The following is a 12,789-nucleotide window of genomic DNA, read 5'->3' on the forward strand; positions in this document are numbered from 1 at the left end:
GAAACCAGGCCAACTTGAACCCAGGCCTCCCCTGCAGGCCCAGGCCGGTGGCCAGGCCGGTCTGGCCTTGGGTGCCAGGGAGCAGAAGGGAGTCCCGGCCTTGGACAGCAGCTGGGGCCAGCAGATCAGAACCCCACTGGGAGAGGGAGCCCGCGGCAGCAGGTTCTCTGATGCCTTTCCCGGTGACACCACGGGAGGTCAGGGTCACGGCTCCAGGGCAGACTCCCTGCTGCTCTCCAGCAGAAGGGCTTGGGGCGGGCCCAGGACGGTGGCCATGACAGCTTCACCACGGTGTGCCAGGCACCGTGCTCAGCACTGGAGATCCCTGGGGAAAACGAGGCACCGAGGGGCCGATACCGCCGTCCGCACTCGCGCGGCTGACGGGGCTGGGATGGCACCGCGAGGCCCCAGGGCTGCCGCACCTTGCGCTGCCTCTCCCAGCGAAACAGCTGAGCCGGGCGGTGGGGGAGCCGAGGTCCGGGACAGCTGGAGAAGGCCCCCCTGCCCGGAGTGCGGCTGTCACAGCTAATCCCTGCAGGGCCTCGTTTGGATAGTGGAGATTCAGGTCCCTGCAGTGTTACCGCCTGCATAGTAACGCTTCCAGGTCTTAAGCTGCTTGCTTGCTCAAGGTCGCTTTTCAAGGGTTTGAGCTTGTTCTAACTCATCCGGCCCACGGCCCGGAAGACAAAGCCTGCGGCTGCAGTCTGGGAAGGCCTCTCGGAGGTGCACAGTGGGCCAAGTCCACTCTTGCAGCCGTTTCTTGCCCCGCATTCCAGCAACAGCCCTGCCATGGTGATAATGCCACCCCTGTGTGTGGGTGGGGACATAGAGGTCCAGGAGGCTGGGGCCTTGGGCAGCAGGCAACCAGCCCCCGCTTACCCCGAGAGCCTAGAGCGGTAAGGGGGGGAAGGGACGGAGAGATGGCAGAGGCGGCTCTAGTCTCACTGTGGCTTGTTTGGGGTTCGGTTAGGTGGCCCTGAGCCCGGGCAGCCACACTGGAGCCATTAGCTACAGAACCTCCAGCCATTTAGGGACAGAAGCCGGGCCGGCTTCAGGACACAGCGCAGAGGGGCTGTCTCAACGCAGAGGCCTGTCCCCCGGTTCCCAGAAGCGCTGCCAGCTCCTCCAGGCCTCGGCTCTGGTCTCTGCCAGCCTGGAGCTGCCAAGTTCACCCCCGTCGGCCTGAGCTGGTGTCAGCCCAGGAGCAGATGCGCCACCCCCCACAGGCCTCTCCACCAAAGCACAAGTGAGGCTGGGGGTCGGGGGCAGGGCTCTTCCCAGAGCCCAGGTGGCCCCAGCTCTCCTGGGGGGAGGCGGGGCTACGTCCCCCAGGCCATTACAAGATGTCCTGGGCCTCGGTGCTCCCATCTGCCCAATGGGGAGATCATGGTGCGACAGACATTTACACGAGGCAGGGGCTGCTCCAAGCGCTTCCCTGCCCACCACGACCCCCACAGAGACACTATCGTTACCCACTTTTTCCAGAAGAGGAAGCTGAGGCAGACACCCGAGTTCCCACGGCCAGAGAGGAGCAGAGCCAGGGTTCGGCCCGGGCAAGCGGCCCTGCTCTCTCTGTGGGTCCCACAGGATTTGGGCAGTGGCGGGGATGGGGTTTGAGACAGGGGCACCCAGCACACGGCCGTGCCGGCTGAGGAGTACCTCCCCACCCAGGGGCAGGAGAGCTGGGTGGATGAGAGCCCCAAACACGAACGGTCACGCACAGGCGAGCCTCCTACACCTCAGGGTCCTGGCCTCTAAGTGGGCTCAGCGCACACACCAGCCTCAGAGATTGCAAAGCACGGAGCCTGGGGCCCCCCAGGCTCTGAGGGCTCAAGCAGGGCTCTGGCCCAGGCCGAGCCCCCAGGGGACCAGGGAGAGTCTGGGGTTCGAGGGCCCCGGGGCGTGCCTTAGCCCACCTGTGACAGGGCAGGCTGGAACGGAGCAGGGGTCAGAAACTGTGTGTCCCAAGCTGCTCCCTGACCCATGGCCCCTCTGCCCAGCAGCCCAGGCTGGACCCCAGAGCCTGCAGGGCTCCCCAGGAACCTCAGGAGCTCCCAGTGGGGCTTGAGAACCAAACAGGCAAAACACAAGCCTGGATAGGCTGAGCCCAGACAGGCCCCTGCCCCACCCCCTCTGAGAGGCCCTTCTGTGCCAACGCTGCCTATACACCCTCGGCCCCGCCATCTGCCTGTTCCCTGGGGTCCTGGTCCCCCAGCTGCCAGGCTTGCTCACGTGATGCCCCATCTGCTGTGAGTCAGAAGGAGGGGTCCATGGAGCCACCCTTGGTTGGGGTTGAGGGTGCAGAGCCTGCTGGAGCTCTGGGGTGGGGTAGCCCCGGGGTCTGGGGCTTTGTTGCCGCATCGTTCTCGTGCCCCCACCAGCTCTGCCCTTGGCTCTTCGCCCCTGCCATGTAGAAGCCCACCCACATCCCTGAAATGGGCACAGCTCCCACCACCCACACATGGTCCCTCGAGCACCAGCCGGGGCCCCACACCACCAGCGCTGCCCTCCCCATCCTGCCCAAGGCGTCCTACCATCCCTTCCCCCTACTCCCTGCCCCCCCCCCGCCCCCCACCGCAGGAGCAGACTGGAACCTGCTGAACTGGAACTCCGGCCGCCCCCACCCTCACTGTGAAATGACCGGTGCCTGCCTGCTCTCCCGTGCCATCCCCGCCCCATGCCCCCTGGGCTCTCACCATTCCCAAACCCTTTCCCACAGCTTCCCCTGCCAGGAACGCCCACCCCCCCACCCTCGCACACAAACCTCAACCCTCCCCGCTGTCACCCAGCCTAGATGTGCTCCGCCTGCGGAGCGCCCCAGGCAGAGCGCCCCAGTCCTCCTCAGCCAGAGAGTCCTCTCCCGCCTCCACCAAGGAGCTCATCTCACTCCTCAACCTCAGATCCTGTCTTGTTTGTCTGTCTCCCCGACACAGTCCTGGCCCCTGCCCAGTGGCCCGGGGCAACAACAGTGAAGGCTGCCTGGGAGACCACACCTGCCTGCCTGCCCGCCTGCCCGGAGCCCAGCCTGCACGCAGCTCCCTCCCTGCAGGCCCACCCTGCAGGCCCCCCGCAGGCAGGTCAGCCTTGCAGATGGACCTCGAAAGGCGCCCAGCTGCAGGTGTGGCCTCCCTCACGGACCTCAGCTGCAGGGGTGTCCTGCATGACCTGACGCTCTCAGCTGCAGCCCAGAGAGAGGGGAGGCAAGGTGGCCGAGGTGCTGCCAAGACCAACGTGGGTCTGTACCTGAGTCTCTGCAGCAAAGGGGCGGGGGGCATGTCCAGCCCCAGGAGCGGGTCCCAGGCCTAGACCCCCACCCCCTCGCTGGCTGGTGGAGACCCCGGCCTCCACTCTGGGAACCAACTCAGCAGCTGGTGGCTCTCACGCACTGAAGACACTCCTTCCCACTCAGTCTGCACCCCAAGGAGCCCGCCTCTGCCCTCAGGGCACCCGCAGGGTGGCGAGGGGCGTGTTGAGGGCTTAGCCGTGCCTCTGGACCACGAGTTCTAAGACACATTATTTATCTCATTCACTGCCCTGTCCCTCACCCCTAGGACAGTAGCTGACACACAGTAGGTATTCAATAAACGTTTATATGTATAACTTTCGTGGCCCTCTGGAGCCACAAAGGCTATTTCTACACACCTGCCCCCCCCCCCCCCGACACCACACAGTCCAGGGCTGCTCCAGGCGGGGTGGGAGTTGGGGGGTGGGGGGGAGTGGTGAGAGGGGCCCTGCCACCCTCCTTAGGAAAATGGGCACCAGCCCTCCCCCTCGGGGCGCTGGGAGACCCCAGCTCAGCACCACAGGAAGGAGGCTGGTGGGGGAGGCGGGAAGGACAGGAACCAGCAGTTTCCCCGTGGTGGGACAGGGGAGCCCCCCGGGGCGGGGGTGGGGTGGGGGCAGGCCCTATCAGTGCCCAGCAGGCGGGAGCCCTGGGGCCCGGTGGTTAGTGGGCGTCGCACTCTCCAGCCCTCAGCCTCGGCTTCCCCATCCGTCTTCCCCTGGTCCCCGGAATTCAAACCGCACAGCCAGGGCCACCTCCTCCCCAGGGACGCCCGTGTGAGGAAGAGCCAGACTGCCCTCGGCTCCCTTGGGGCCCCAGCCCCAGCCCCAGCCTTCCAGCGCCAGGTGCCCTGCCCGCTGCGGCAGCCTCTCCTCCCCGAGGCTGGACCCCAGCTCCGTCCCCGGACTTGCCGTGTGGCCGCAGGAGAGCACCTGCTCTCTCAGAGCCTTGGTCCTCCCGTCCGAGAGCGGGCGTGAACGGCAGTCTCACCCCCAGGGAGCAGCCCCCGCTGGCTGAGGCCAATAAGCCTCAGATGCTCCAGCTCGCCACTGACCAGCGCTTCTGAGAGCTCCGCCCGCCTTTCCACCGCTCTGCCTCCCTCTTCGTCTACCCCCAGCTCCAGGGAGCGCGACAACGCTCCCCCGGGCTGGCCCCCAGCCAGGTACCAAGACCTCCCAATTCCGCACCGTACCACCACCCCTCTGTCTGCCACACACACCCCCCATCCCTCCTCCCTCCTTGATCTGTCTGGTACCTGGTGCCGGGCAGAGGGTCCCAAGTAGGGTCAGGCAGCTGAACTGCCTTTCAGGGTCCACCTCCGAGGCTTAACCTGCCTGCCGCGGTCCTGCTGGGAGCCGTTCCTTCATTCCCGTTCCTTCCTTCGCGTGCGTGTGGCGGTTGCCCAGCCCCTCTCCTGCACGGGGCAGGGCGGGCAGGGCAGGCGGGCAGCCAGTGCTGAGGAGGAGGAGGAGCCCAGGGAAGCGCCGGGGTTTGATGGGGGGGGGGATGCCTCCTCCTGCCCCAGATGGCCTCCTCCCTCCTCCCCAGCCCTGCTAGGGATGACGGACGTGAGTGAGTCACACACTCTCAGAGGGAGGCTGAGAGGGGGCAGGGCTGAGAGCTGATGCGGCGACCCTGAGGGATGCCTGTGACTCAGCAGTGAACAAGGGGGCACCTCAGCCTTACCCGTCCCTCAGGCGGGCAGGTGCCAGGCGTCCCGGACAGACAGATCCCGGCTGCCTCCTCACTCTCTGTCTGTCACTGCCCTAGGGCTGTTCTCCCCAAAGTTCCCACAGAGGCCAGGGTTGCTACGGCAACAGGCCACTTTGATGCTGCCCCCACCCCCAAGCCCAGGACACAACTGCCCTTTCCTGAAAGAGTCCAACCTCCTTGGCAGCAGACGGGAGCCGCAGCCCCACAGCCGGGGCTGACCTGCCCGGCAGAGCGGAAGGCACTGGGGGAGGGGCACCACGCGCCTGGCATGCAGCCAGCCAGTCCGTACACAACTGGCTACCTGACTGTGAGCCCCCCCGAGCCCCAGGCCTCCCAGCAACGGGGCCCAGCACAGTGCTCCCCAAGCACACACAGTTCCAACGTCCCGAGACTCAGGTTCTGGGTTCTGAGACCCCAACACTTCTAGAAAAGGCATCCTTTAGTCCGTCTGCTAGGCCAAAGCGGAAACTGAGGCCCAGGTGAAGAACCATCCCTGGTGCCTACAAAAACTGCTCAGAGAGAAGTTTGGACGTGGGTCGACGCCCCCATCCCCTTTCTGGTCCCCGGCCTCTGTCGGCCGCTCGCTCCCACAGCTGAGGTCGCGGGAGGCGGGGGGCTTCCCGTGGCTCCCGGCAGCCCTGCCCTCCCCCCCATCTTTACAACAGGGACGAATGGTTGCCAAGTGGCAGGTGCCGCAAGGGTTTCACACCATCACGAGGGCGAGCGATGGGAACAACAACAACGACCATGGTGATTACTCCGACTGACCGACCATTCACTACATTTCAGACTACGTCACGCCCAAGACAGTGTGTGTGTGTGGCGGGGGGCCAGGGGGGGGAGTGACGTGTCGCTCAGACCAGCGCCAGCTGCTGGATGAGCCCTCAAAAAATATTTGCTGTGAATGTGGTAATGAGGGAGACGGAGCACAAGGCAGAGAAAGGAAGCTCAGAGAAGGGGGTTCACTGGCCTGAGGTCACACAGCTAGAAGTGGGGAAGTTGGGGCGGAGCCCAGTGGCCCGGCTGCACACTGGCTGTCCCGATCACTCACAAATGCAGCCTGCTCCGGCCTCCGGGGTGGGGCCCGCACACAGTGCAAACTCGGGTTCGGGGCACTGCGGGTCCCTTCCCTGAAAGAGGAGGAAACCTGTCTGGGGCAGCCTGCGTGGAACTTTGTAGGCAGCCTCGGGGGGGCGGGGTTGTTGCAGGTGGGGATACCCCTCACCTGCCTGCATAAACCAGGCTGCAGGGAGGAAGAACTGCAATAAAGCTGCCCAGCAGCGGGCTGTCTAGACTGCGGCTCACGCCCACTGAGGGGAGGGCCCTTGGCCTGCCGCTCCCTCCTAGGGCCACGTGGACACTCCGTTATCAGGGCTGGAGGGGCCGGCCCACCATGGAGGACCAAGAAATAAGGGGGCAAAAGGGAGTTCTCCAGGAAAGGATGGGGAGTCCCTTACCTTTCAGGAGGCAAGTCACCACCTCTAAGTCTCAGTTTCCCCAAGGTCTGTCCTTCAGGGCTCAGCCACCTGCTAGGTGGGTCAGCCTCAGCTGTTCCCTGGGACCCAGGCGTGCAGGGCAGCTACCCTCAGCCACACCCCCCACCCCCGCCCCCAACCAGAGGGTGCTGGCCAGCAGGGCACAGATGCAGAGTTGGAGGCGCCACTCTCTGCACACGGCAGGGTCCTGCCGGGCTGGCTGCCCAAGCAAGGGACACAGAGACCTGGAGTCAGCTGCCACCCTGGCCACACAGGAAAGGCCTGGCCAGGCCTCTGAGGCTGCCTGGCCAGGGCAGTGGTTGGCTGGCCCAGCTCTGGCTGCCCTTTCACCATCGGGCTTCTCAGAGACCTACTATGTGCTGGGTGCTGTGCCAGACTCTGGGTGAGGGTGGGGAACAGGCCTCAGCTCCAAGCCTGACTCACATCAGGGTGACAGCAGCGAGCCAGTTACTGGCACCACAGAGCTCCCAGAAGGCTTCGGGAGTCAAAGGAGAGGATCCAAATAAATTATTGTTAATCACAACACTGCCTACCATTAGTCCTCCTGACGGGCCCGAGGGCAGCCGCCGAGTCCACAGGGACACCGAGAACAACCGTCTGTTTCACGTGGGTCACTCTGATCTCACCTTCCCCGTGCTGTGGCGGGGGTCCCACTGGTAGGGCAGAAACAAAGTAACACTGCCAAGGTCACGCAGCCAAGGTCACACAGCTGGTATGTGGCCCGGCCTCCTGATGCGTGGGCTCGAACCTCCTAGGTCCTCCTGGGCTCTTCATAGTCATTGCCTCCTCCGGTTCTCAGAACAGTCACTACCCCACTTCAGGGGACAGGGATAGAGGCACAAAGTAGGGAGGGGCTCGCCACGCCCTGCAGGGACAGAGCCAGGGTTTGACCCCAGCCCTGGCTGGGTCTTTTTTTTCCTTTTTTCTTTCTTTTTTTTTTTTTTTTTTACAGATTTTATTTATTTATTTTTACAGAGCGGGAAAGGGAGGGAGAAAGAGAGAGAGAGAGAAACATTGATGTGCGTTGCTGGAGGTAACAGTGGCCAGAGACAAGGTGGGGAGTCCAGAAGGACTTCTCTTTTCGAGGGTGGAAGAGAGGGGGCCGCACTTACTCTCGACTCAGGCCAAGTGGCTCTGACTCCCGGCTCTGCCAGCTGGGTGACTTAAGTGGGGACCGTAACGGCGCCACCAGTAATGATAAAGGAGGACACGCATGTAAAGCTCCTGGCCCAGGCCCAGATGAGCACCCCCCGATGTGTTTGTGAGGGTTTGATAGTTCAGAGCGGCCTGCAAATGCGATAGAAATGGGACCACCGGGAAGGTGGGAGGTCTGGGAGCATGCGAGGACCCCAGGGCCAGAGAAATGGGTAAGAGAAAGGGACGTCCGTGGTGCCCACTGGGACAGAGGCCCGGGCCAGTGGGAGGACACGGCGTTGTTGCCGGAGGCCTCACCCTTCCCCGTCTCTAAGGCTCCAGCCGGAGGGTGAGCCAGCCTTGCAAACAGCACGGAACTGTGCCACCGGTGGGAAGGGTCACGGGCCAGCCCTGCCTGTTTGGAGGTGAGTTTTTATTGGACAAGAGCGTTCGAGTCCAGGCTTCTCTCCTTGCAAGCTGAGTGGCCTTGTACGTCACTGAGCACCACACCTGGCACACAGCGGTGATGCTCCACAAACGTGGAGCAGACGTGATCACGTGACCGTAAAGCAGACTTTCGGAGTGCCGGGGAGTCTCTCCCGGTGGCCGAGATGGTGGCAGGGGAGGTTCTCACACAGAGACCATTGGACAGAGGAAAAAAAGTCTACCCCACTCCAGTACCAGATTGGGGGTGGTTCCAGGGGAAGGCAGGCACCTGGACCATTAAAGTCAAAATGGCACAGGGGGAGGAGCTGGTCCACAGAGACCCGTCAGTCAGTATAGCATGAGGCAGGAGGGGACGGGTTGGGAGGTGGACCCACTCAACGCGCACGGAAGTTTGGGGAGTTGATTGGTCATCTTGAGAAAGTACCTGGTCCGTCCCACACCCAAGCTAAGATAATCCCAGGGGAACAAAGAAGCTTTCTGGCTCAGGATTTGCATGGTGCCTTAGCAACGCCGCGGCCCACGGCCTCAGCACCCATGTGGCCCTTGGTCTCCAGGGGGGAGCTTCTCTCACTTTCTCTTGCCCGCCTGGTGATGAGCGTGTGACCATGAGGCTCCAGCAGCCGCTCAGCCCATGGCCGTGTGGGCTCCACACGCAGGATCCGGGAGGGAGCCTGAGAGGGTGGCCGCTGGGGGCAAGCGCAGCTGCCTGGACGGGGACTAAGACTGCCCCTGGGACTGTACTTCAAAACGGAGCAGGACCTCTGGACACTGGCCTCTGTCTTGGTCTTTCTGAGGGCGGCTGGGCTTTTTCCAGGGCAGAAAGAGGAGACTGGCTCTGAGACGGGACTCCCCCATCCTCCCAGGCTGCACGGCACCTGAATAAAACCTGCTTCCTTTGGCACTAGCACCTGTCTCGCACGTGTGGCTTTTGTGGCAACACGCAGCCAAACCTCTGTTCTTGTTTGGTTACAATTATGATTATAATAAAGTCAGCACAGCCCTGGGGCTGGTGTGGCTCAGTGGATTGGATGCTGGCCTGCCAACAAAAGGGTCACCGGTTCGATTCCCAGTCGAGGCACATGCCTGGGTTGCGGGGCCATGTTCTCACTAGGGGGCGCACGAGGGGCAACCACACATTGATGTTTGTCTCATTCTCTTTCTCCCTCCCTTCCCCTCTGTCTAAGAATAAATAAATAAAGTCTTTAAAAAAAAGAAATAAAGTCAACACAACTGCCGAACAGCCACAGTGCACACAGCCCTTTTGTGTCCAGTATCCCTTCTACAGAACAGTGACGGTTGTTCCCATTTCGCAGAGGTGGAAACTGAGGCTCGGAGAGACCCTTCCCAGAGCTTCACAACACATCTTCAGTAGAGCCAGCACTTGAACCCAGGTCCTGGGATCCAGACAACATGCTTTTCAGCCAGTGCTCCCAGCCACCTCCCCATACATTCCCGTGGGAAAGCTTCCTGGCCGCAGGCGTGGGGGCAGCCGCAGCCCCACAACAACGCCATCTCCCATCACACCCGCCCCAGGGCCCAGGGGCTGGCGTTGCCCATGTGACTCAGCCACAGTCACAAAGGAAGCTGTGTGCCCTGTGCCCTGGGCCTGCCTCCCCTACTCCCTGCTCGTCCCCCAGCTGGAGACGAAGCAGGCCGCCTGACAAATCCAAGAAGCGAGGAGAGCAGGAGGGATTGTTGGCCGTTAGAATAGCGCTCGGCTAATGGCGGCTCAGGCCTAGGCTTGGGGGGCCAGAGGCTGGTGCCGCCCCGCTCCGCTCCCACAACATCAGCACATGAAAGGCCCAGGTCCAAGCCAGCTCTCCGAGACCTTATTTGGAGCTCCCAGAACAGACTCAACCTCATTGGCTGCCTCTGGGGTGGAGCCCAGGCAGGGGCCCTGCCCGCATTTACCTGGATCAGGTTTCTGAAGCCTGTGAGGAAGAGCCAGTCACTCCCGGATGCCAGCCAGGCTCCCGCGTCAACACCTGTCCCCAGCAGGTGGCGGACCCGGAGCCCACCTGCCCCTGTTGAGCACGCACGGCCTGGAAGGCAAAGGACTTGATGCTTTCTCCCACACCCCGTCAGGTGCCGGAGGAGCAGACTGAGGCTCAGAGAGGGAGGGGGGCTGGTGCAAGGTCACACAGGATGCGAGCCGGGACCTGACTTGAGGACCGGTTCCCTCCCCCTTCTTGGTTCCCTGACCACTTGGCATCTTGACCACTTGCCAATAAGCAGTGACCTTGGGCCCAGCCCAGACGGGAAGGCAGACAGACATCACCCCTGCTACAGTCACCCTGCTCCTGTCCTGGGGGAGGGGGCACTTTGGAACGCAGGTCCTCAGATAGAGTTCGGGCTGGCTGGGCCTCCCGGGGCCGGCCCTGCTGACCTCCCCCGGAGGCGGGCACGCCTGGGTGCCCAGCTGCCCGAGATAGAGGGTAAACGGGGCAGCCGCCCTCTCTTCCTACACATGACGGAATGTCTGACCCCTGGCCCAGCCCCCGCATGCACTTGGCAGGAGGGTTGGATCCAGCCAGAACAGGCCTGGAAGGTCGCTGTGGCCACATACCTACCTCCCAGCCTTCCGAAGTTCCGGAGACCAGGGCAAGGACGGGCCCACCAAAGGTGGGCCAGAAGCCCTCTCCCTGTCCCATGCCGGTCAGCCTGGGCCACCCCAGCCGCAGGCAGCTGGGGCAGGGCCGTGCATCCAGGGGCCCAGGGTGCTCAGGTGAGGCCCTAGCCATCCATGCCTGTCAGCCCGCCCTTGCAGCTCAGGGGTTTGGAGCTGGGTGAGCTCAGCCTCTGCAGCCAGAAGTGCAGTCCCTCCTCAGGGGGTGACGGTGGCAGTGGCACTTTGCTGAGGCCCAAAGGAGACCCGGTGATGGGAGGCTCCTAACTGTTCCTTGCCCCACCTGGACTCTCCCCAGCATTCCCCCCAAGCCCCCAAAGCGGCAAAGCATGGGACCTGGCATCCCATTTGCCAGCTCTGAGCTGCCTGCACCTCAGTGCCCCCCACCCCCACACAGGTGTAAAACGGAGCCAGGCCTGCCTGGCAGGCCAGACAATCAAGGCGCTGCCGCTTTCCCAGGGTGTCTTTTAAATGCGAATTCCCCCAGCACAGAGAGTGGACCAGGCTTCCATCTCCTCCAGAGGTGCCGCCCAGGCCGGAGGTCCCAGATGGGCCGTCCTTGCTGCTGCTGGTGTCCCCACGGTTGTGACTGTCTCCGTGGCCCCCTCGGCCCTGCCCCGGGAGGTTTGGGGAGCAACCCACAGCTTGGTCCAGGCGCCTGTGGTCGGGCAACGAGGCACGGTCACTCCCACGCCAAGGGAGGCACACGGGGCCCAGAGAGGTGCAGGGAGTCCCCACAAGGCAGCACCGCGGATGCGGAGAGGGCAGCCCTCGCTTTGTCTTGAGGGTGATGGTGTGCCATCTCACGCCACTGCCACAGGGTCCACGGGGCCCAGAATCTTGCCTTTGACCCCCTTCGTGCCCCATCCCCTGCCCCTGCACACACGCCGACCGGTGCCCAGCACCGAGCTGTGCTAGGGTGTGGCCTGCTGGGGACCCCCTGGGGAGTCACGAAGAGGGCGCCTCAGGGTCCTTCTACATGAAAACCAGGACAGCCACCTCTCCTCTTTCGGTAAATGAAGAGTCGGAGTTGGGTGAGCTCACCGGAGAGCCCGCGGAGCACCCAGCCGCACCCTGGGATGCCACCCAGGAGTGCCTCCCTCGGCCGTGCCTCTGGCCCGGCAGCCGGGGTGCCCCCGGGTCTCCCGCTAAGTGCTGGGGCGCAGATGGCTCAGGAGGCGTAATGGAGAAAGGATGATAGCTACTCATTAGCAGGGGTGGCCTAATTAACAGAGGGAACGTGGGTGGGGGTGTTCTGCCCATACACCCCAGGGAGCCACGTTGTAGGGGCGGAGCTGGCCGGGCGCCAGGGCCCCACCGACTCCAGCCACCCACCTCTGTCTGGCTGACACGTGGGGCCAGGAGACTGGGTTTGCAGGGGTGGGGGCAGCGGGGGAAGCCTGGGGCTGGGGTTGGGGGACTGTTGCTACGCAGACCCCTGCCCCTGCCCGCCTCCCCTGTGCCTGGTGAGGAGGCAGCCCCGGGAGGCACTAGTGGGGCCGAGCCCTCTCCTCCACCAAGGCCCCCCCACCCCATCCTGGCGTGTCCTTGGCCGCTGTTCAGGAGTCTCGTCGCAGTGGCCTGTCCCAGAGAGCACAAGCGGTGCATCATGACACAGTCTGGCTTGCGCCTCCTGCCTCTCACAGCCAGGACGGGAAGAGCTGTGCTATTGGGAGAGGGGCTGGGGCGAGGCCAAAGCAACCCGGGCTGGCCAGACGGGGCAGACTCCCCCGCAGGCCTGGACACCGCCCCTTCCACTGAGCTGACCGCAAGGCTGCCTTCCTCCTCCTTGTGCAAAGTTAAACAACCCAGGCCAACCTGCTCCCAAACCGGTTTCCCATGGGATCCCAGCAGGTCCCGGTGCAGGGGGACGGGCAAAGTGTGGGTCCCAGTAGGCACAGGCTTTGCCTCCCCATCCAAGCACCAGTGTGCACAGCCTCCCCCTGGCCTTCGACATCTGGAACCCCCTCATCCGGGCCCTGGGAACACACCCCGCACCCTGCCAGCTCCCCTGGGCACCACGTGGACACGCCCAGCTCACACTCAGAGCAACAGGGAGCAAGCCTAGGACAGCCAGGGCCCCCAAACCA

At 63.7% G+C, this 12,789-nt stretch overlaps 1 protein-coding gene across 7 annotated transcripts in view; it reads right to left on the reverse strand.

Annotated features, from left to right (window-relative positions):
• The window catches only part of ADGRG1 (adhesion G protein-coupled receptor G1), a 38,201-nt gene that overhangs the window by 25,160 nt on the left and 252 nt on the right, over nt 1-12,789 (reverse strand). For 2 of the 7 annotated variants that reach the window (XM_045818725.1, XM_045818729.1), the window contains exon 2: nt 9,985-10,115. The exons of 2 other annotated variants lie outside the window; for them this stretch is intronic. The gene's annotated coding sequence lies outside the window, so the exon portion shown is untranslated. Of the gene's footprint in view, nt 1-4,538; nt 4,720-4,969; nt 4,991-9,984; nt 10,116-12,789 lie in introns of those variants that run through there. 3 more of the 7 variants (XM_045818731.1, XM_045818724.1, XM_045818726.1) reach the window with 3 other exon arrangements.

Source organism: Phyllostomus hastatus, unplaced genomic scaffold (assembly GCF_019186645.2).
Source record: "Phyllostomus hastatus isolate PE091 unplaced genomic scaffold, TTU_PhHast_1.1 phas_scaffold_345, whole genome shotgun sequence".
Taxonomy (NCBI): domain Eukaryota; kingdom Metazoa; phylum Chordata; class Mammalia; order Chiroptera; family Phyllostomidae; genus Phyllostomus; species Phyllostomus hastatus.